We start from the raw sequence: 20,644 nt of genomic DNA on the forward strand, positions 1-20,644 counted from the left end.
TAAACAAAAAGGAAGGAAATAATAAGGCCAGAAATCTCTTAGAGAGTAGATATTATCAAAACCCAAAATTAGTTCTTTAAAAAAGTTAATATATTTAAAAATAGTTGGGTACATGATTTGTTCAATTTCAGAAAAAGCATAAATTTAATATACATCTGTTAAGAAATATTAAAAGAGAATGTCTTTAATTTGATGAAGGATATGTGCCCAGAAACCTAAAGCAAACATTAATGGAAAAACTTTACATGCATTCCATTTAAGATCAGGAATAAGGTAAAGATGGTTAAGTGTTTTTTATGTTACTGGAGTTCCTGGCCAGTGCATTAAGAAAATAAATAGAAATGAGTTAATGGGATTGGAAGAGAAGAGATAAATCCGTAAATGTTTAGAGATCACCTATATAAAAATCTGTAGGGGAAATAGACAAACTATATGTATTAATAAGATAATTTAGTATTTCTTAAATAAAAGATTGTTTTCTGAAAATCAGAATTCCTTTGTACTCAAAATAATTAGCTAGAAGAGATGATATAAGATACCATTCACAATAATAAAAGGAAATCAAGTTTCTAGAATTTAATCTGACAAGTAATGCACAAGATCTACATGGAGAAAATTCTAAAACTCTTATTAAAATGTATGATAAGAAGACCTGAAAAACAGATATACCATGTTCAAATATGGAAAAAAAAATTTCTGAAGATGTCAGTTCTCCCTAAATTAATCTAAAATTAATCTATAAGTTTTGTGGAATGCCAATAAAAATTCAGTGGAATATTTTGAGAAATTTGACATACTAAACAATTTGCATAAAACTTCTGATTCTAACGCACTTGTTTATATCATACCAAATCTTCTGCTGAAAACAACTAGAAAACCTTGATTAAAATATAAATTCATCTATTTGAAGGCATAAGAGCTATGAAATCATTAAGGACTCAAGGGGCTAAGAGTCACAGAAATAGGTGTTTTGAGAGGTGAACCCCCAACATTCAGCTTTACCTTTCTCTTGGAGGCAGTTGTCTAGAGGCAAAGAAGTTAAAGAGAACTTTCAGAAATCTCACAGGTAAGGGAAACTAAAATTGGGGTTCAGTTCTCGGTAAAAAGGAGGGCTCTGTTAAATATCTCAGGTAGTTAATTGGAACTCCTGAAAGTCTACACCATTTGGTGTAAGGACAAATGGAAATAGGCCAGCCCTCACAAAACTCAACTCAATTCTAATCAAATCAACCCCAGATTGGATTAAGGTAATCAGTGTAGTAGAAATGAAACATACAGTGATTTAAATTAAAACTTGATAGGTTTCACAGCAAACTGAAGAGAAGATTGGTGAACTGGAAAATAGGTCAGTAGGAAATATCTAGGTTGAAGCATGGAGAGGAAAAGAAATGGAAGGAAAGTTTAAAAATAAGTTAGGATTCATATTAGACATAGTAAAAAAAATTAACATGTATGTATTTATATTTCCAGAAGGAGATAAAAGAGAGAAAATGGGACAAAAACAACATTTGAAGAGAATGATGGCAGAGAATTTTTCAGAGCTAACTAAAAACATAAATCCATACATAGATTCAAGAATTCTGTTGACTGCATGACAGGATAAAAAACATCTAGGCACATAATACATCCAGCCACATAATTGTAAAACTTCTGAAAACCATAGATAAAGATACAATTTTAATAGTAGAGGAAAGGGACATGTAACTTCCAATAAGCAACGAGAAGACAATTCACCTTTTAACAGAAATGGAAGTTGAAGATAATAGAAAATGGCATCTTAAAACTGCTGAGAGAAGGAAACTTGTCATCTATGATTCTATACCCAGAGAATATTTTTTAAAAATGAAGGGAAAAGAATGAAGTTGGATTCTACCTCACACCATATAAAAAATTAACTCAAAACAGATCATAGACTTAAATGTAAGAGCTAAAACTAATACTCGTAGAAGGAAACATAGATGTAAACTTTTTTGACCTTGGTTTGGGCAGTAGTTTCTTAAATATATCACAATCACCAAATCACAAGCACCAACGATAAAAGATAAATTAGGTTTCATCAAAATTAAAAACTTTTGTGCTTCCAAATAACACTGTCAAGAAATTGAAGAGACATTTCACAGAATGGGAGAAAATATTTGCAAGTTGTATATCTGATAAGGGTCTATTGTCCCGAAATATATAAAGAATATAACTCAACAATAAAAACACAAATAACCTAACTAAAAAATTGACAACTGATTTCAATAGAAATTTCTCCAAATAAGATATATAAATAACCAATAAGCACATGAAAAGGTGCTCAACATCATTAGTCTTTAGGGAAATACAAGTCAAAACGACAATGAGATACCACTTCTCACCCACTAAGGTGAATATAATTAAAAGACAGTAATAAGTGTTTGCAAGAATGTAGAAAGATTGGAACTCTTGTGCATTGCTGGTGGGAATGTAAAATGGTACAACTGCTTTGACAAACAACCATTCAGTTCAGCAATTCTATTCCTAGATACATGCCCCAAAGAATTGAAAACACATGTAAATACAAAACCTTGTACATGAACTTTCATAGTAGCCTTAGTCATATTAGCAAAGGAAACAGTCCAAATGCCCATCAAGTGATGAATGGATAAACAATTGTGATATGTCCTTATAATGAGATTTTTTTAACATGTTTATTGGGGTATAATTGCTTTACAATGGTGTGTTAGTTTCTGCTTTATAACAAAGTGAATCAGTTATACATATACATATGTTCCCATATCTCTTCCCTCTTGCATCTCCCTCCCTCCCACCCTCCCTATCCCACCCCTCTAGGTGGTCACAAAGAACCGAGCTGATCTCCCTGTGTTATGTGGCTGCTTCCCACTAGCTATCTGTTTTACATTTGGTAGTGTATATATGTCAGTGCTACTCTCTCACTTTGTCGCAGCTTACCCTTCCCCCTCCTCATGTCCTCAAGTCCATTCTCTACGTCTGCATCCTTATTCCTGTCCTGCCCCTAGTTTCTTCAGAACCATTTTTTTTCTTTAGATTCCATATATATGTGTTAACATACGGTATTTGTTTTTCTCTTTCTGACTTACTCCGTATGACAGTCTCTAGGTCCATCCACCTCACTACAAATAACTCAATTTCATTTCTTTTTATGGCTAAGTAATATTCCATTGTATATACGTTTCACATCTTCTTTATCCATTCATCTGTCGATGGACACTTAGGTTGCTTCCGTGTCCTGGCTATTGTAAATAGAGCTGCAATGAGCATTGTGGTACCTGACTTAATGAATTATGGTTTTCTCAGGGTATATGTCAGCTTTGTTTTTTCCAAGATTGTTTTGGGTGTTCTAGATCTTTTGTTGTTCCATACAAATCTTAGAATTATTTGTTCCAGTTCTGTGAAATATGCCATTGGAATTTTGATAGGGATTGCATTGAATCTGTAGATTGCTTTGGGTAGTATGGATATTTTAACAATACTAATTCTTACAGTCCATGAGCACTGAATAGCTTTTTATTTATTAGTATCTTCTTCAGTTTCTTTCATCAGTGTCTTATAGTTTTTAGTGTACAGGTCTTTCACCTCCTTGGTTAAATTTATTCCTAGGTATTCTTTTGATGCAGTGGTAAATGGGATTGTTTTCTTAATTTTTCTTTCTGATAGTTCTCTATTAGTGTATAGAAATGCCATGGATTTCTGTGTATTGATTTTGTATCCTGCGACTTAGCTTAATTCATTTATTAGTTTTTTGATGGGAGTCTTTAGTGTTTTCTATATATACAGTTTTCTATATATATATTTGCACTTCTGCAAATAGTGCCAGTTTCACTTCTTTCCAATTTTGAGTCCTTTTATTTCTTTTTCTTGTCTGATTGCTGTGGCTAGGATTTCCAATGCTGTGTTGAATAGAAATGGTGAGAGTGGGCATCCTTGTCTTGTTCCTGTTAGAGGAAAAGCTTTCAGCTTTTCACCGTTGAATTGTATGATGTGGATTTGTCATATGTTGCCTTTATTATGTTGAGGTACATTCCTCTGTGCATACTTGTTGAGAATTTTTATCATAAATGGATGTTGAATAATATCAAATGCTTTTTCTGCATTTATTGAGATGATTATATGATTTTTATCCTTTATTTTGTTAATGTGGCGTGTCACATTGTTTGATTTGCAGATGTTGAACCATCCTTGCATTCCCGGGATAAATCCCACTTGTTCATGGTGTATGATCCTTTTAATGTATTGTTGAATTCAGTTTGCTAATATTCTATTGAGAATTTTACATCTGTGTTAATCATGGATATTGGCCTGTAATTTTTTTTTCTTCCTCCCTCCCTCCCTCTCTTTCTTTCTCTCTCTCTCCCTCCCTTCCTCACTCCCTCTGAACCTCCCTCCCTCCTTCCATCCCTTCCTTTCTTCCTTCCTTCCTTCCTTCCTGTCCTTGTCTGGTTCTGTATCAGGGTAATACTGGCTTCATTAAAAGCGTTTGGAAGCATTCCCTCCTCTTCAGTTTTTTGGAAGAGTTTTAGAAAAATAGGCATTAACTGTTCTTTGAATATTTGGAATAATTCACCAGTCAGTTGATTTAGTTCTATATATTTGTTTATTGGGAGTTTTTTTGATTACTGATTCAATTTTGTTACTAGTGATCGGTCTAGTCAGATTTTCTTTTTTTAAAATTTTCAGTCTTGGTAGATTGTATATATTGTATATTTCTGGAAATTTATCTCTTTCTTCTAGGTTGTCCAGTTTGTTGGTGTATATGTGTTCCTAATGTTCTCTTATGATCCTTTGTATTTCTGTGGTATCAGTTTTAACTTACCTCTTTCATTTCTGATTTTATGTTTTTGAGCCCTCTTTTTTCCTTGGTTAGTCTAGCTAGAGGCTTATTGATTTTTTTTTTTTTTTAATCTTCTCAAAGAACCAGCTCTTGGTTTCATTGAGCTCTTCTATTGGATTTTTTTTTTTTTTTTTTTTTTTTTTCTGTACTCGGGCCTCTCACTGTTGTGGCCACTCCCGTTGCTGAGCACAGGCTCCGGACGCGCAGGCTCAGCGGCCATGGCTCACGGGCCCAGCCGCTCCGCGGCATGTGGGATCTTCCCGGACCGGGGCACGAACCCGTGTCCCCTGCATTGGCAGGCAGACTCTCAACCACTGCGCCACCAGGGAAGCCCTTCTATTGGATTTTTAATCTCAGTTTTATTTATTCATTTTCTTATATTTAGTATTTCCTTCCTTTTACTAACTTTGGGCTTTGTTCTGGTTTTTTTTCCCCCCAGTTCCTTTAGGTGTAAAATTAGATTATTTGAGATTTTTTTTATGTCTTGAGACAGGCCTGTATTGCTATGAACTTCCCTCTTATGACTGCTTTTGCTTCATCCCATAGATTTTGGTACATTTTATTTGTGTTTTCATTTGTCCTAGGTATTTTTTGATTTCTCCTTTGATTTCTTCAATGACCCATTGGCTGTTCAGTAGCATTTTGTTTAATCTCCATGTTTTTATGGGTTTTTTTTTTCAGTTTTCTTCTTGTAATTGATGTCTAGTTTCATACCATTGTGGTCAGAAAAGATACTGGATATGATTTCAGTTTTTTTTGAATTTATTGATACTTGTTTTGTGGCTTAACATGTGATCTGTGCATGTGAGAGAGAATGTTACATGTACACCTGAGGAGAATGTGTATTCTGCTGCTTTTGGATGGTGTATTCTCTATATATCTATTAACTCCATCTGATATAATGTGTCATTTAAGACCAGTGTTTCCTCACTGAATTTTCTGTCTAGATGGTATGTCCATTGCTGTAAGTGGGGTGTTAAAGTCCCCTACTATTACTGTATTGCTTTCACTTTTCCCCCATTAGGTCCGTTAGTATTTGCTTTATATATTTTTCATGCTCCTATGTTGGGTACATATATATCTATAAATGTTATGTCTTCTTGGTGGATTGAACCCTTTATCATTATGTAGTGCCCTTGTCTTTTATAAGTCTTTGTTTTAAAGTCTATTTTGTCTGATATGAATATAGCTACACCACCTCTTTCCATTTCCATTTGCATGGAATATATTTTTCTATCCCTTCACATACAGTCTGTGTGTATTCTTACTTTTGAATTGAGTCTCTTGTAGGCAGCATGTAGATGGGTCTTTTTATCCATTCAGCCACTGTGTGTGATTTTTGATTTGTGAATTTAGTCCATTTGCATTTAAATTAATTATTGATTGGTATTTACTTACTGCCATTTTGTTAGTGGTTTTCTGGCTGTTTTTGTAGCTCCTCTCTGTTCTTTCTTCTTCTCTTTCTCTCTTGTTTGCTGGCCTTTTTTCATGTTCTATTTAGATTCCTTTCTCTTCTTCTTTTGTATGTTTACTATAAGTTTGTGTGTTTGTGTGTGTGTGTGTGTGTGTGTGTGTGGTTACTGTGAGGTTCACATACAGCATCTTAAGTATACAGTAATCTGTTTTAAGTTGATAGTAACTTTTTCGAAAGTTTTAAAGTTTTACTCCTCTGTCATCTTTTATATTTTTGATAACACCTTTTCCATGTTTTAACATTATGCTTTCCTTAACTAAGTATTGTATTTTTAATTTTACTATTTTGTCTTTTAACCTTCATACTTGCTTTGTAAGTGATTTATCCACTACCTTTACTATATATTTACCTTTTCCCTTTTGTATGTTTTCTTATTATTAATTAGTGTCTTTTATTTTCAGCTTACAGAGGTCACTTTAGCATTTCTTGTATGGCTGATGTAGTGGTGATGAACTCCACTCTTGCTGAGTTCTGAATGATAACCTTGATGGCTAGAGAATTCTTGATAGGAATTTTTTTTTTTCCTTTTAGCACTTGAATAAGTTGTGTTACTCCCTGTGGCCTGTAAAATTTCTGCTGAAAAATCTGCTTATAGCTTCATGGGGTTTCCCTTGTATGTAATAGGTTGTTTATTTCTTTATACTTTTAAAATTCTCTCTTTACCCTTAAATTTTATCATTTTAATTATAATGTGTGTCACGTGGTTCTCTTTGGGTTCATCTTATTTGGAACTCTCTGGGTTTCCTCAACTTGTATGTCTGCTTCCTTCCCCAGATAGAGAAGTTTTCAGCCATTATTTCTTTTATTTTTTAAAAAAATATATTTATTGTATTTATTTATTTTTTGGCTGTGTTGGGTCCTCGTTGCTGTGTGCGGACTTTCTCTAGTTGTGTCGAGTGGGAGCTACTCTTTGTTGCGGTGCGCGGGCTTCTCTTGTTGCAGAGCATGGGCTCTAGGCACGTGGGCGTCAGTAGTTGTGGCATGCAGGCTCAGTAGTTGTGGCTCACGGGCTTAGTTGCTCCACGGCATGTGGGATCTTCCCGGACCAGGGATCGAACCCGTGTCCCCTGCATTGGCAGGCGGATTCTTAACCACTGCACCACCAGGGAAGCCCCGGCCATTATTTCTTAAAATAATTGTTCTGGCCCTTTCTTTCTCTCTTCTCCTCTGGGACCTCTATAATGCAAATGTTATTCACCTTGATGTTGTTCCAGAGGTCCCTTAAGGTATCTTCAATTTTTTAAATTCTTTTTTCATTTTGCTGCTCTGTCTGGGTGATTTCCATTGCTTTGTCTCAGCTCACTGATTCATTCTTCTACTTCATCCAGTCTGATTTTGAACCCCTCAAGTATTTTTTCCATTCAGTTATAACTTCTGTTTGGTACTTTCTTGTATTTTCTATCTCTTTGTTTTTGGTTTGTTTTGGTTTGGTTTTGGGTTTTTTTTTGGCTGCATGGTTTGTGGGATTTTAGTTCCCTGACCAGGGATTGAACCCGGGCCTTGGCAGTAAAAGTACCAAGTCCTAACCACTGGACTGCCAGGGAATTCCCTCTGTCTCTTTGTTGATGTCCTCATTGTGTTCTTTCTTCTCCTGAGTTCAGTGAGCCATCTTTACAGCATTACTTCTAACTGTCATGTAAGTTGCTTATCTCTGTTTCATTAAGGCCTTTCTCTGGAGATATGTTTTGTTCTTTAGTTTGCAACATATTTTTTTGCCTCATTTGCCTATGTTTGTCTTCACATATTGGGCGAAACAGCTACTCTTCCAATTTCGAAAGAGCGGTCTTGTGTAGGAGATGACCCATGAGGCCCAGAAGTGCCATTTCCCCTGGCTCTCAGTGCTAGGCACTCAAGGGATGGCACTCGTGTGGGGTGCATGCACCTGATGGCTGTGGCAGAGCTGTGGCTGCTCTGCAGGGAGGGCAGGGTGTGTTGCACTTGCCTGGCTCAGCTGCTGCATAGGGTGGGCTGGGTGCAGGGTGCTCGTCCAGCCCCATTGTAGTGTGGCTGGTGTGTGTGGTAAGTGGGGGTTTAGGGTGCTCACCTGACCAGGTTGTGGCATGGCGTAGGTAGAGCATCCCTCCTGGTGCTAACAGGCTAGAGGGAGGACACCAAAAATGTCATTCATCAGCTCTGTCATAAGCAAGTTAGAATGTTATTGCAAAGCTTGCCAATGCTTCTGTCCCCAGAGAATGTTCCAGCTGGCTCATGTCTCTCTGGCAGCTACTTTAAGATTAGTAAGTGGGTCTCCCTTGCTAATGGTGTAGGTGCTTTCCAAACCATTCCTTTTGCACTGGATCTCAGGGTGAGTGGGTCTGTATGTGACCCCTTGAATAGTGGCTACTCCCTTCCCTTTGGTTCTGTGGTTCTCCTGGATTTAATTCCCATTTATTTGCTAAATCAGATGTTTTGGGGGTTCACCTTTCCTGTGCCAGACCCAAGGGTTGGGATACCTCATGTAGTGCTCAATACCTTCACTCCTTGAGGAAGAGTTCTATATTTTTGGAATCCCTGCTAACTGTGGGTAACTGCTCCTGGGCTGGTGTCCCAAGTAAAACCATGTCTCTGCCTCTCCTACCCCTCTCCATGTGTCTCTTTTATCTTTTGTTGCCAAGGTGTTGTTCATCTAGTTCTCAGGTCCTTTTCAGAGGAAAACGTCTCCTTATGTAGCTGCACATTTGTTGTGTTAATGGGAGGAGGTGAGTTCAGGGTCTTCCTATGCTGCCATCTTTAACTTCTCCCAGAAGTGTACTTGATATTACTGGTTTATTGTAACAGATACGACTCAGGAACAGCCAAATGGAAGAGATGCATAGGGTAAGGCATGGAAGGAGAGGTATGGAGCTTCCATGCCCTTTCTGAGTGTGCCACTGTTCCAGCACCTTGATGTGTTCCGCAACCTGGAAGCTCCCAGAAGCCCTTCAATTAGGGGTTTGTATGGAGATTTCATTACATAGGCATTATTGATGAAATTGTTGGCCATTAACAACTCAATCTCTAGCCCCTCTCCCCTTCTCTGCATGTTGGGGGTGGGGCTGAAAGTCACAAGATTCTAATAATGGAGTAGTCTTTCAGGCAACCATCCCCCGACACTGAACTATCTACCGCCACCACTCATCTCCTTAACACACGAAAGAATATTATAACTCCACAAATTCAAAGGGTTTTAGGAGCTGTGTGCCAGGATCTAGGGACAAAGGCAAAATATTTATTTTTATTATATTACATCCATTATAACTTTGTATTGTCTAATTGACAGTTTTTATGTATATAGAGCAAAAATGGACAGAACTAAAAGGATAGACATATCAATTTCATAGTAGGAAATTTTAACACACTGTTTTCATAGCTGATAGAAGTAGACAAAAATCAGTAAGGAATAAAAGATGTGAACAACAATTAACAGACAACTTAATTGACATAGTACACCATGTTTAACAGCTGACGAACGCATGGAACATTTACCATTTATTAGTATATCAAGATGCAGTAGATTTTTTTGTATATGGACCTTGTATCCTGTGACCATTTTAAATCCATTTATTAGTCTTAGGAGATATTTTTTACATGTATGGCTTCCTGTTAGATTATCTATGTTGTGTGCTGTCTGGTCTTTATTTCCTGTTTCTACCTGCTTTACAGTTACCAACATGAAAATTCAGTCTCCAGAGTTTGGCAGAAACCTTCATGGTGAAAGCCAGCTATGCTTGCTTGTTATTTAGTATTCTTCGATGCACTTAGTTTTGATGCTATACCAGTTTCTTTCATCCTAGTTCTGAAATATGTTTAAAAGGTGATTTTAATAGTTTTTCATATTTACTATGTTTAGAAAGCTCATTCAAAGTATCTAACCTTACGTACCACCAAAAATAGAAGTGTTTATTTTTCTGTATGAATTTTAGACTCAACTTGTCTACTTAAAAAAAGTGTTATTTTCATTGGGATAATGTTAAATTTACGGATTAATTAAAGGAGAATTGATACCCAGTCTTTGGAATTACATTATGATTTATAATTTTTGAGAAGAAAGATAGGCAGTTTTCCTAAACTTTTGGCTCATTTACTAGGTATTTTTTCTTCTGTTGCTCTTGTTGGGATAGTTTACTACCATTATATTCTGATTTTTTTTCTTGGAAAATATGAAAGCTATTATTTTATGTATACTAGTTTTTTAATATTACTTCAGTTACCAGCTACCTTACCAAAGTACCTTGTGGTTTCTGATAGTTTCCTTTTCATTTATTATTTTATTCCTTTCAAAGTATACAATTATATCTTCTGGCAAAAATTCAAACATTTGGAATATACACTGACAGTTTCTTTATGAGCTCTCTTTAGTCTTTGAGTTTATTAATTTTGAGCTTTAACTCCCTATGTCATTGCTCTTATCTGTGCCTTAATTTTCTTCTGTAATGTAATTTGGGCTATGCTTTCTCCATTCTTGTCTCTATCTAATCCCATTTTATTCATCCTAGATTTCAGGAATTCTTTAAAATATCTGATTCGTTGATGTTATTCTTCTTATTTTCCAGTGTTGTAATTTTATTCCTTTGAACAACATATATTTTCTGTAATTTCATGAGATTGTGAGAGAGAAGTAAATGAGTGTCCCTCGTTTACCATCTCAAAACCATCTTTAAATACTAACAAAAAGAAAACATCAACAAAAGTCAGTGTACCTGGCTCTTGGTGCTTCAGTAATTGAATATTTCTTGACTGGTCTGCACAGCTCAGGTTCTTTATACTACTTAAGTGTTTCCATCCCTTGAGAATCCCAATCTTCCCTGTTCTGCGTCTGCATACCTTCCATGAATGTCTGTAGTCCCTGTACTCTAGAATCCTGGATGTTTTTGATACTTTTTATTTCTGGGCTATAAGACATTGCATCCATGTAAGGACATAAGGTTCCAGTTACTCTGTTCTCTTTGCCTGTGGGTTTTAACCAGTATGTCGGAGCCAGATCCGGTTTAGTGTTATCAGGATCCCCTGTTAAAAAAGATTAAGACATGAACTTGGAGCCAAGCTGGAGACTTCCCACTACCTTCCCTCAAATGTAAACCTTTGTTCCTCACTTTGGATCTCAAAATAGACAAAAATTATGTATATCCAGCTAGCTGAATTGTTTCTAGTCAGCCTTAGAAACTCATTTGCTAGTGGAACAGAGTCATATTAAGATATGGGCTTCTAGGCTGATTGCTAGAGGACAAGTCTTGAGTCTTAGGACTTCACAGAAGTGAAGGAGGATTACTCACCTTTGTTTTTCAACACTTGTCTCTTGAGTCTAATAGAGAGGGTAGAACCTTTCTTGCTTTAAAGATAGACTATTTTTATTCACTCCAAATTTGAACTCTAGGAATAAAAAAGCAGCAGGATAAGTTTTACAGAAATGGGAAGTAGAGCAGAGTGAATTTGCCCAGGCACTCACCTTTTATTGATACAGTTCCTGCAGATACTTTGAAATGACTCATGCGTTATATTTAAGGCCAATATTAATGGATATTGTGTTTTCAGAGAAAGTGGAGGTCATCCCGGCCTAACAAAATATATTTTGTTATTACTGTTGCTTCTTTAAAATCATTACATATTTGCAAATGAGTGAAAGAATTGATGGCAGAATGCAATCAGTGAAAGAACTGAATGGGAAAATGAAATCAGTAGATTAATGAGTTTATAAAAATGGGAGTGAAGATGTAAGATACTTTTATCTTTCTAATGGGGAAGGTGAGAACCTTGTACAACTTCTTCCTAGCACTTATACTTTTAACTTTTAAATGCCTTATTTCTGTGTTTAATGTTTGTCTTCACCAATAAACTCTTAGTGAAGGCAAGGACTGAGTTTCTTTATTCATTATACTCAGTACTTAGCACAGTACTTTTAAATATAATAATTTTCCTTATTGGAGATTAAAAACAGAAAAATGAAGTTCTTTTTTTCTTTCATGCTTCTCTATTTTGACTAATGAAAAAAATACTTATTAACTATATACTATAATCCAAACATGTTCCATACCCTTGATTAGGATCACAGTCTAATCTACAAGAGGGAAAGGTACACAGCATTGAGATCTACTTCTGTAATTTTGGGGGCATTTCTTTCCAATTTTATTTCTGTTCATAGGTAATAAAATTGGGATAGTTTTATAAACATTGATATCTAACCAGCTTTTCTAACCAAATATTTTAAGTCTTTTCCCCATATGTTGAAACATTTCTTTTAAACCTGATTTCTAATGGCTCCATAGAAGTCCATTATGTGGAAGCTCTGTAATTTATTTAACAATAATGTTAAGCTGGAATGTATGCTCCATGAATTTAGGAATTTTTCCCCTGTCAGTTCACTGCAATTCCCCAGCACCTACAACAGTGTCTAGTACATAGTAGGTGCTTAATACATAAAAAATGAATGAAATATTTAGGTTGTTCTATTTTTTCTATATTAGAAATAATGCTCTCCAAAGCATTTTTGTACAAAATGCTTTCACTGTATTTCAGATGCTTTTCTAAATAATTACTTCTAAAAGAAACTTCTAGAAGAGGACCTTGCTGGTTGAAAGGATATGGACAAACTTACATGATTTCAGAGTCGTTTTCTCTATGAAATAATGTTATCTGTGGCTTTTTTTTTTACACTTTAGTTTTATAAATTTTCTATAATAATTATATTCTAAAAGAATCAAAATAGTTATTTTATTCTTTTAAGTGCGTTTCTTTTATTCGGGGAGCAGTTAGTAATCTTGTGCCTGGAATATAGGGTTTTTGTTGTTGGTGGTGAAAGATGAGGATTGAAAGTTTTCTTGGGCAGATGCAGTGAATGATTTGGTATGCTATTCTTTTTTTGTGTGTGTGTGTGTGTTTTGTTTTTTTTGTTTTCTTTTTTTATTTATTTTTATTATTTTTTTTGGTATGCTATTCTAAGGAACGTTATTTCATAGGAATGGGAGTTCTATCAAATGTTAATAAGCAGAGTAGTGATAGAATGAGAATGATAAGAAAGATCATACTGATAGTGTAGAGGAAGGATTTGGTAGAGAAGAGACCAGAGGGAGGGAGATCCTGGATTTCTCACTCTCTAGCCTCCACGTCATTCAATTCATCATTGATTATTTTTATCCTAAGTATTTCTTGAATTTCTTCTTCTCTTCCTTAGGTAAGTCCTCAATATCTTTCACCTCAGCTACTGCTGTAACCTTCTCATTTCTTTCCCTGCCTCAGAACCATTCTCCACAGAGCTATTAAAGTGATGGAGCTACAACCAAATATGAAGAATGGTTCCCTGTTATCTACATTTTAAGGTTCTAGTTGATTAGCCTGGCATACAAACTCTTCCATTATTTGGATCCTTCACTTTCATTTCTAGCTATTCCCTGCTGTGAAGAAAACCTTTCCTAAGAAAGAAAACTGCTTATTATCCCTGATTGTCTTCACCCCTGCACAGATAGCACTTGCTTCTGTGCCTCGCTCACGCTGCCCCCATTTCCCCAAATATTCCCTCTCTCCAGTCAGAACCCCCTTGGTCCCCTTTTTCTGGGGCTCACTGTGTAAGACTCATATGTCAGTAACCTCTTCCAAGAAATGTTAACATATATATTCACAGATTACATGCGTCCCTCCTTTCTCCTGCCTTTTTGGCTTAGGAATCTCTCTTCTGTGCTTTTTATAGGACCTTGTTTTTACCTTTCCTTTCATGTTGTACTATAATTATCTGTTTAGTTATGTTTCCCACACTGGACTGTGAGATTTTTGAGAGCAAGGGCTCTTTTATTTCTTTGTATTCTCAGCAGGTAGCATATAGTAAGGTGGTCAAAAAGGAACCTATTATCATTTTTCAGATGAAATAATGAGGGCTTGAAGCAGGCCAGTGGGCAAGAAGGATGGGTGGGGTAGACAGATTGTTAAAGAAGTCACTTTGGATGTCAGTGATAAGTTAAAGGTAGAAATCATGGATGATTGAGGTATGCAACCTGAGTAAATGAGTTTAACGTGCAGGTTTTTGACTTGTTAAATTTTAAATATTTGCTGAACATTCTAGAGAGATGACTAATAGGTAACTAGAAGTATGGGTCTACCTATTAGGAGATAAGGATTTAGGAGTCATCAGCATAGAGATATTAATTAGGGCATATGGAATAGATAGTACAGGTCAGGAAGGAGAGGAGATATAAAAAATGTGGAGTAGGGATCCTTGGGGAAAATCATTTAATAGGTTACAGAAAAAAGAAAAAGTAGGGTAGTATATTGATTGTCAGTGATGTCCAATAGTGAAGAGAGGTTGAAACAGATGAGAATTGAGAACAATATATTTTATTTGGAATTTGGAAGGTCATAATTGATCTTTGAGAGAGTAATTTCAGTCCAGTAGAGGGAAATAGCAACTAGATTGAAATAGGTGATTGAAGAAGGCTGAGAAACGAATGATGAACAAGTGGAAAAAGCAAGCATATAGTACTCTTTGCTTTATGGAGAAATGATACCTTGTGGAAAAAGGGATGTGATACCACTTTCTTAAGGGGAAGGTAGGATGGCAATAAAGTTTTTGTTTTATGTTTTGTTTTTGGATGGGAGATGGTCATGGAAAAGTTTATCAATTGGTGTTCAGGAGCCATAAGAAAGAAGGCTTGAAGTCCAGAAATAAACCTTTAATGGAACAAGGGAAAGAAGAAAAGGAAGGGGGAGAGCCTGGCGTTAAGATCTCAGATGATACTGTTATCCTTGCAAGTGGTGGGGACACTTCTTTCTTGGGCTCAAAAGGAAAAGAAGGAAGGAGAAGTAGAAATATAGAAACATTTAAAGGTGGTATGAGGGAATGTGAAGGATCTATTTTCTGTGAAGTAGGCTACCAGCTCATTAATTGCAGGGTAAGGTTTGGATAGGTCAGGGATAGGACAGATGGTGGTAGCAGGGTGGCACAGGTCATTTTAGAAGATTGGTAAAGGACAAAGGATTAATGGTGAGGCTGCAGATAGATTTAGGGCTCAGTTGAGATTGAACTATGGAAAAAATAAAGCAATAATTTAAATACTTAAATAATATGTATATTTGTTTATATATTTTTTTCCGTAAAAGGGACTGAAGAAAAGGACAGGGCCCTGGAATATTGCTTACAGTTACTCAGTAGGATTAAGTGAGGCAGATAGTTAAGGACAGTGATATTTGCTCTATAGTCCTAATGCTTGGAAGAATTGAAGAATGGGTGCAGGGTCGGGAGTGGGCTGCTGCAGACAGCAGTCTGGCTGTCAGTAGACTAAGTCCTGCCTGGTCATAGGCCAGTGTGATCCAGAGTCAATTCAGAGTGTTTAATGCATGACTGATAATATTTGAGATTTAGTATGAGAAGGTGCCTTCCTTCCTTTTCTTTTCTCTTCTCCTTTCTTCCTTTCTTCCTTCCTTTCTCTCTCGCTCTCTCTCTTTCCCTCTCTCTCTCTTTTTCTTTCTTTCTTTCTTCCTTCCTTCCTTCCTTCCTTTTTTTTTCTTTCCTCCCTCCCTCCCTTCCCTCCTTCCCTCCTCTCTCCCTCTCTCCTTGCTCTGTATGTATATCAATTAAAGTATGTAAAATAAAAGCAACAAATAGATTGTAGATAGTTTACTCTATTTTAAGACAGTGAATTTTGTACAGAAAAGTAGTATTGGCTGGTTTATGAGTTCTTACTGTTAGTTATTCATTCCTGGTTAAAATATCTCTGGTGGCCTTACATACCCTGTAGTAGTTATCAACTAATAGATTTCAAAATGCAGACAGCCCTAAAGAGAATTTTTTTTTCTCCAAAGTATTTTGTCTTCTATCAGGAATTTGTCATTAGGTATTATATAGACCCAGTGGATAGGTTCATCTCTGGCATGGATATCTGACAGAAACAGCATTTCTCTCAATTATGCTTTTTCTTTAAAAAAAAAAAAAAAAAAACTCCGAAAATGAAAGCATAATTTATGTACCTCCTACAAGAAATGCGTAAATTATGGGAAATAATAAAGGAGCAAGATATAATTGAAAATCAACAGCTCTATGAGTTAAGAACCTACTCTCTACGACTCAATTGTTGTCAGTTACTGCTTAACTTAACGCTGGGTTTTCCTTTTTGCTTTCAGGAAAACCTTTAACTTACGCCCTGGGTGTTGCCTGTCCACAGTTTCCTGGTGGCTCACCGCTTCTGCCTGCTCCAGCCTTGCTCCGGCAGCTTCAAGGCTTCTGGGCTTCAGAGCTTGTTGTGAAAGCTTGCTGCTTTGGCCTGCTACCCCTGCTTCAGGTGTCAAAAGCTTTTAATTAGCTTGCTTCCTCTAATTACCATAACTAGGCCCTAATGTGTCTGCATAACCTAGTCTTAGGGTCTGAAAGGAGAATTATTTTTAGCCGTTCATTCTTCCTTAAAAACTCTGTACCCTGGCTCTCCTGGGATTCAAGGGAGAGTGAAAGACGTTTGAAGTTATATTGCATGATTCACCTTTGAAGCCTCTGTATATGGGCTAGTCTTCAGTCCATAGGGGCACACTGGCATGGGCATACTATATTTTTATAGCCAGTGTCTGCTTTAATTGGTCAATGCCCATGCTGTACCAATTTCTAAATATTTTGACTATCACTACTATATATATAAATTGCAACTCCGTAGAGAGGATACCTCTAGCCGGTTTAGTGAACTCTTTGTAGTGTTTTTAGTTTGCTTGTTACAGAGACTCAGTATTTTTTTAATTAAATATTTTGAATACAGACTGATCACTAACAGAGCAGTTTATAAAAAACAAATACAGTGATTTCCATACATATTAACAATGATCACCATTAACATGACAATAGGAATCAAGACTATAGGCATGATGAATGGGAAGATCTCTTCAAAAACCTGGAGAACTATTCAGTACTCATAGCAGTAAATAACTGTAGCTCCGTAATCAGGTCGTGAGGACTGTAGAACCTACTTTAGAGTGGTGTAGGGATTGATTTTGGCAGTATATGTATTGTGCTCAGCCCAGTGCCAGTCACAGTAAGCTTTCGATAAATGAGTTGTTTTTGTTTATTATTATTAATAATAAGTGATGGTAGACATTATACAGCAGAGATAAAAAGGAGACAAAGACATGGAGCAATAAATAGTGAACAGTAACAATACACGAAAGATAATAAAAGCTAAGCTGTGAAGTTGAGACTTTAAAAGCCATACATAATTGTTAAGAGAGCAACATGAGCTGGAATAATCTGGTACACACTTAAACCTTCAGATACAGAATTGTATCTCTTTTATCATAATGCCTTATTTTTATTTGAGTTTCAGTATCAATTTAGTAGTGTACTTGAAGCTGAGCGTATTGTATTGATGCCTTTCAACTTTCTATGTAGATACACTCATATAGATTACAAATCACTCGTGATTTATTCAGTAAATATTTATTGCGTACCTATTGATTCCCAAGCACTGGGCACGTACTAGTGAACAAATGAGAAAAAAATAATACCTACCCACATAGAGCTTATGTTCTAGTGAGTGAGGCAAACAGTAAGCAAAATACATAAATAGAATATACAGTTTGTTAAGTAAAAAGAGCTAAGGGGAAAAGGAAGCAAAGAAATGGGATAGAAAGTGTGAAAGGGCAGAATGACATTTTAGGGAGGGATTGAGAGAGCAAACCATGTAGCTATAGGGGGGAAAGACCATTTGAGACCTACGGAGTAATAAGTGCAAAAACACTAAGTTGAGATTGAACAAGGTGATCAGTATGTTTGGAGAGAGTGATCTAGGAAGAGAGTAATATGAGATCTGGGAGACCACGATATGTTGGACCACACTACTTATAAGTTATAGCAAGGACTTTTTTACATGGAGAGAGATCAGAAACTGAAATTTTGGAGCAGAGTGTCATGATCTGAGCTAGTTTAAACAGAATCACTATGGCTGATGTTTTGAGAACAGATTTTGGGCTGTGAGAGCAGAAGTAGAGAGGCTAGGCAGGATAGTCCAGGCAAGACATAATGGTAGATGGGAATGGTGTGGACTAGAGGAGGAGGTATGGCAAATTCTGGATATATTGAATGTAGACTAGATTTGTAGAACTGCATGCCAGCTGCTTCTTGGATATTGAAATTCTGTTTAATATAGTATGATCATTCCTAAGTTATATGTTGTATCTATAAGTGATGATTCTTAAATCGTGTTTAAGAACTCATTCATTTACATTTGTCACCTACTGATTTTTCTGTAGCATTTGCAGTTTTTCTAACATCGTAGTGCTTTTAATATGCTGTCTTTAAAGACAGCTCTATATTTGGTGTTTTTAAAAACATGTCTTTGTTCTGTATTAAATTTATAATCTTCCCGTCCATACTAAGTGTACTGTTCATTCTGATCAAATTATATAAGAAAGGACATTTTAATGTACTACCCTCTTATATGTCAGTTAGCTGTGGCTCTTGAAAATCTAGAACCTGAAGTTAGATTTCTAGGAGAATCTTCTCCTCCTCCTCCCCCTCTTCCCCTCCCCCTCCTCCCCTCCCCCTCCTCCCCTCCCCCTCCTCCCCCTCCCCTCCTCCTCCCCCTCCCCTCCCCTCCTCCCCTCCCCCTCCCCTCCCCCTCCCCTCCCCCTCCCCTCCCCTCCCCCCCTCCCCTCCCCTCCCCTCCCCCTCCCCTCCCCTCCCCCTCCCCTCCCCTCCCTTCCCCCTCCCCCTCCCCTCCCCTCCCCTCCCCTCCCCCTCCCCTCCCCCTCCTCCTCCCCCTCCTCCCCTCCTCCCCCTCCCCCTCCCCTCCTCCTCCCCCTCCCCCTTCTCCTCCTCCCCCTCCCCCTCCCCTTCTCCTCCTCCTTCTTCTTCTTTACTGAAATGAACATGAAAATGATCTGTAGTGTCAAAGGAGAAAAGCAAGATCAGTTTTATTTTATCACTTCATCAACTTCATATTCTTGTCTCATCATGTCATCAATTCGATAATTTAAGAATATTTTCTGAACTGCCTTTAAAAAAAATTGAAGTATAGCTGATTTACAATGTTGTGTTGGTTTCTCGTGTACAGCAAAGTGATACAGACACATATTTTTCATATTCTTTTCCATTATGGTTTATTACAGGATATTGAATGTAGTTCCCTGTGCTATACAGTAGGACCTTGTTGTTTATTTTATATATAGTAGTTTGTATCTGCTAATCCCAAACTCCTAATTTATCCCTCCCTCACCCCGTTTTGCCTTTGGTAACCATAAGTTTGTGTTCTGTGTGAACTGACATTTTTATTCCACCACATCCCACTGCATTCCAGAAGAGTTTTTAGGCAGCTCATGAAACTGGTGTAAGATAGCTTTGAGAATGTTTTTCACCCTGCAGCAGCATGGCATTCCTGATTATCACATAGATGTGTAGTATGGGTCTCGTTTTGGCCATTATCAGCCACACTATAAATACCTCAGTAATTAGTGGTCATTTCATGATCAGGATGAGGTATGGTATTCCATACTATCCCGTCCCATGCTTCAAATTTTATATGTTCTGTCCAGAAAATGTAGAAAGGGCAATAGAAATCATATCCCCTAGAAATACCTGATTTTTAAAATGTTTTGATGCCTTTCTCAGAATAAATATGGCATAGAAATGTATAGCTATATACTTTATATATAAAAAAATTAATTTTAGTGTACAAATTTTAATAAACTTCTTTTAAACAATATATTGTGAACTTTTCCCTATTAAATAGTATTCTTTAACAACATTTTCAAGAATATTAATAATTTTATATCATTTGTGGTATGTTCAGTAACTTTCACCTTTCAGAATATTTAAGTTATTTACAATATTTTACTGTTGGAAACCACACGTAAATATTGTGGCTTAGTTTTTATTTGTATATATATATATGTTCATTTGAGGATATTTCTAACTATATTTCTATGTTGATGTATGTGTCATGGGTATAAATTTATAAAGTTGGAAGTTGAAGAGATCAAAGCTTCTTATTTCCTTGTTACAGAAATGGAAGAAATTAGGATGTTTAATGTCTACCACGTATTAGTGATAGAGTAAACAACAGTTGAGAGATTGGGCTATAATGTGCTTAGTGCAATGCTTGACACATAATAATAGCTATTGCTTATTGAACACCTATTAAGTGCCAGACCCTGTTTTAAATATTTCATACTTGTGTATAGCCCGAGTCTGGCTGTAGAGTCCACGCTGTCACCACTACTCTGAACAGCCACGCTAAGTGCTAGCTCAGGGTTTGAGTGTTCAGTAAGTGCTAGCTTATTTCTACTGCACAGCTCTATAATCCAGAGGTGGTTTTGGTTCCAATAGTATTTGGATTTTAGAAAGATAATTTAATACATATACTCTATTTTATATAACAGTCCTATTGGGGTTTTGAACA

At 36.5% G+C, this 20,644-nt stretch overlaps 1 protein-coding gene and 1 non-coding gene across 15 annotated transcripts in view; one reads left to right on the forward strand and one right to left on the reverse strand.

Annotated features, from left to right (window-relative positions):
- The window catches only part of CDC42BPA (CDC42 binding protein kinase alpha), a 326,934-nt gene that overhangs the window by 84,620 nt on the left and 221,670 nt on the right, over nt 1-20,644 (forward strand). The window lies entirely within an intron of this gene.
- On the reverse strand, nt 7,781-7,852 carry TRNAK-UUU (transfer RNA lysine (anticodon UUU)). Its single transcript has one exon. It is a non-coding gene; the product is annotated as a tRNA-Lys (tRNA).

The sequence above is a fragment of the Orcinus orca genome, chromosome 1 (genome assembly GCF_937001465.1).
Source record: "Orcinus orca chromosome 1, mOrcOrc1.1, whole genome shotgun sequence".
In the NCBI taxonomy this organism is placed as follows: Eukaryota; Metazoa; Chordata; class Mammalia; order Artiodactyla; family Delphinidae; genus Orcinus; species Orcinus orca.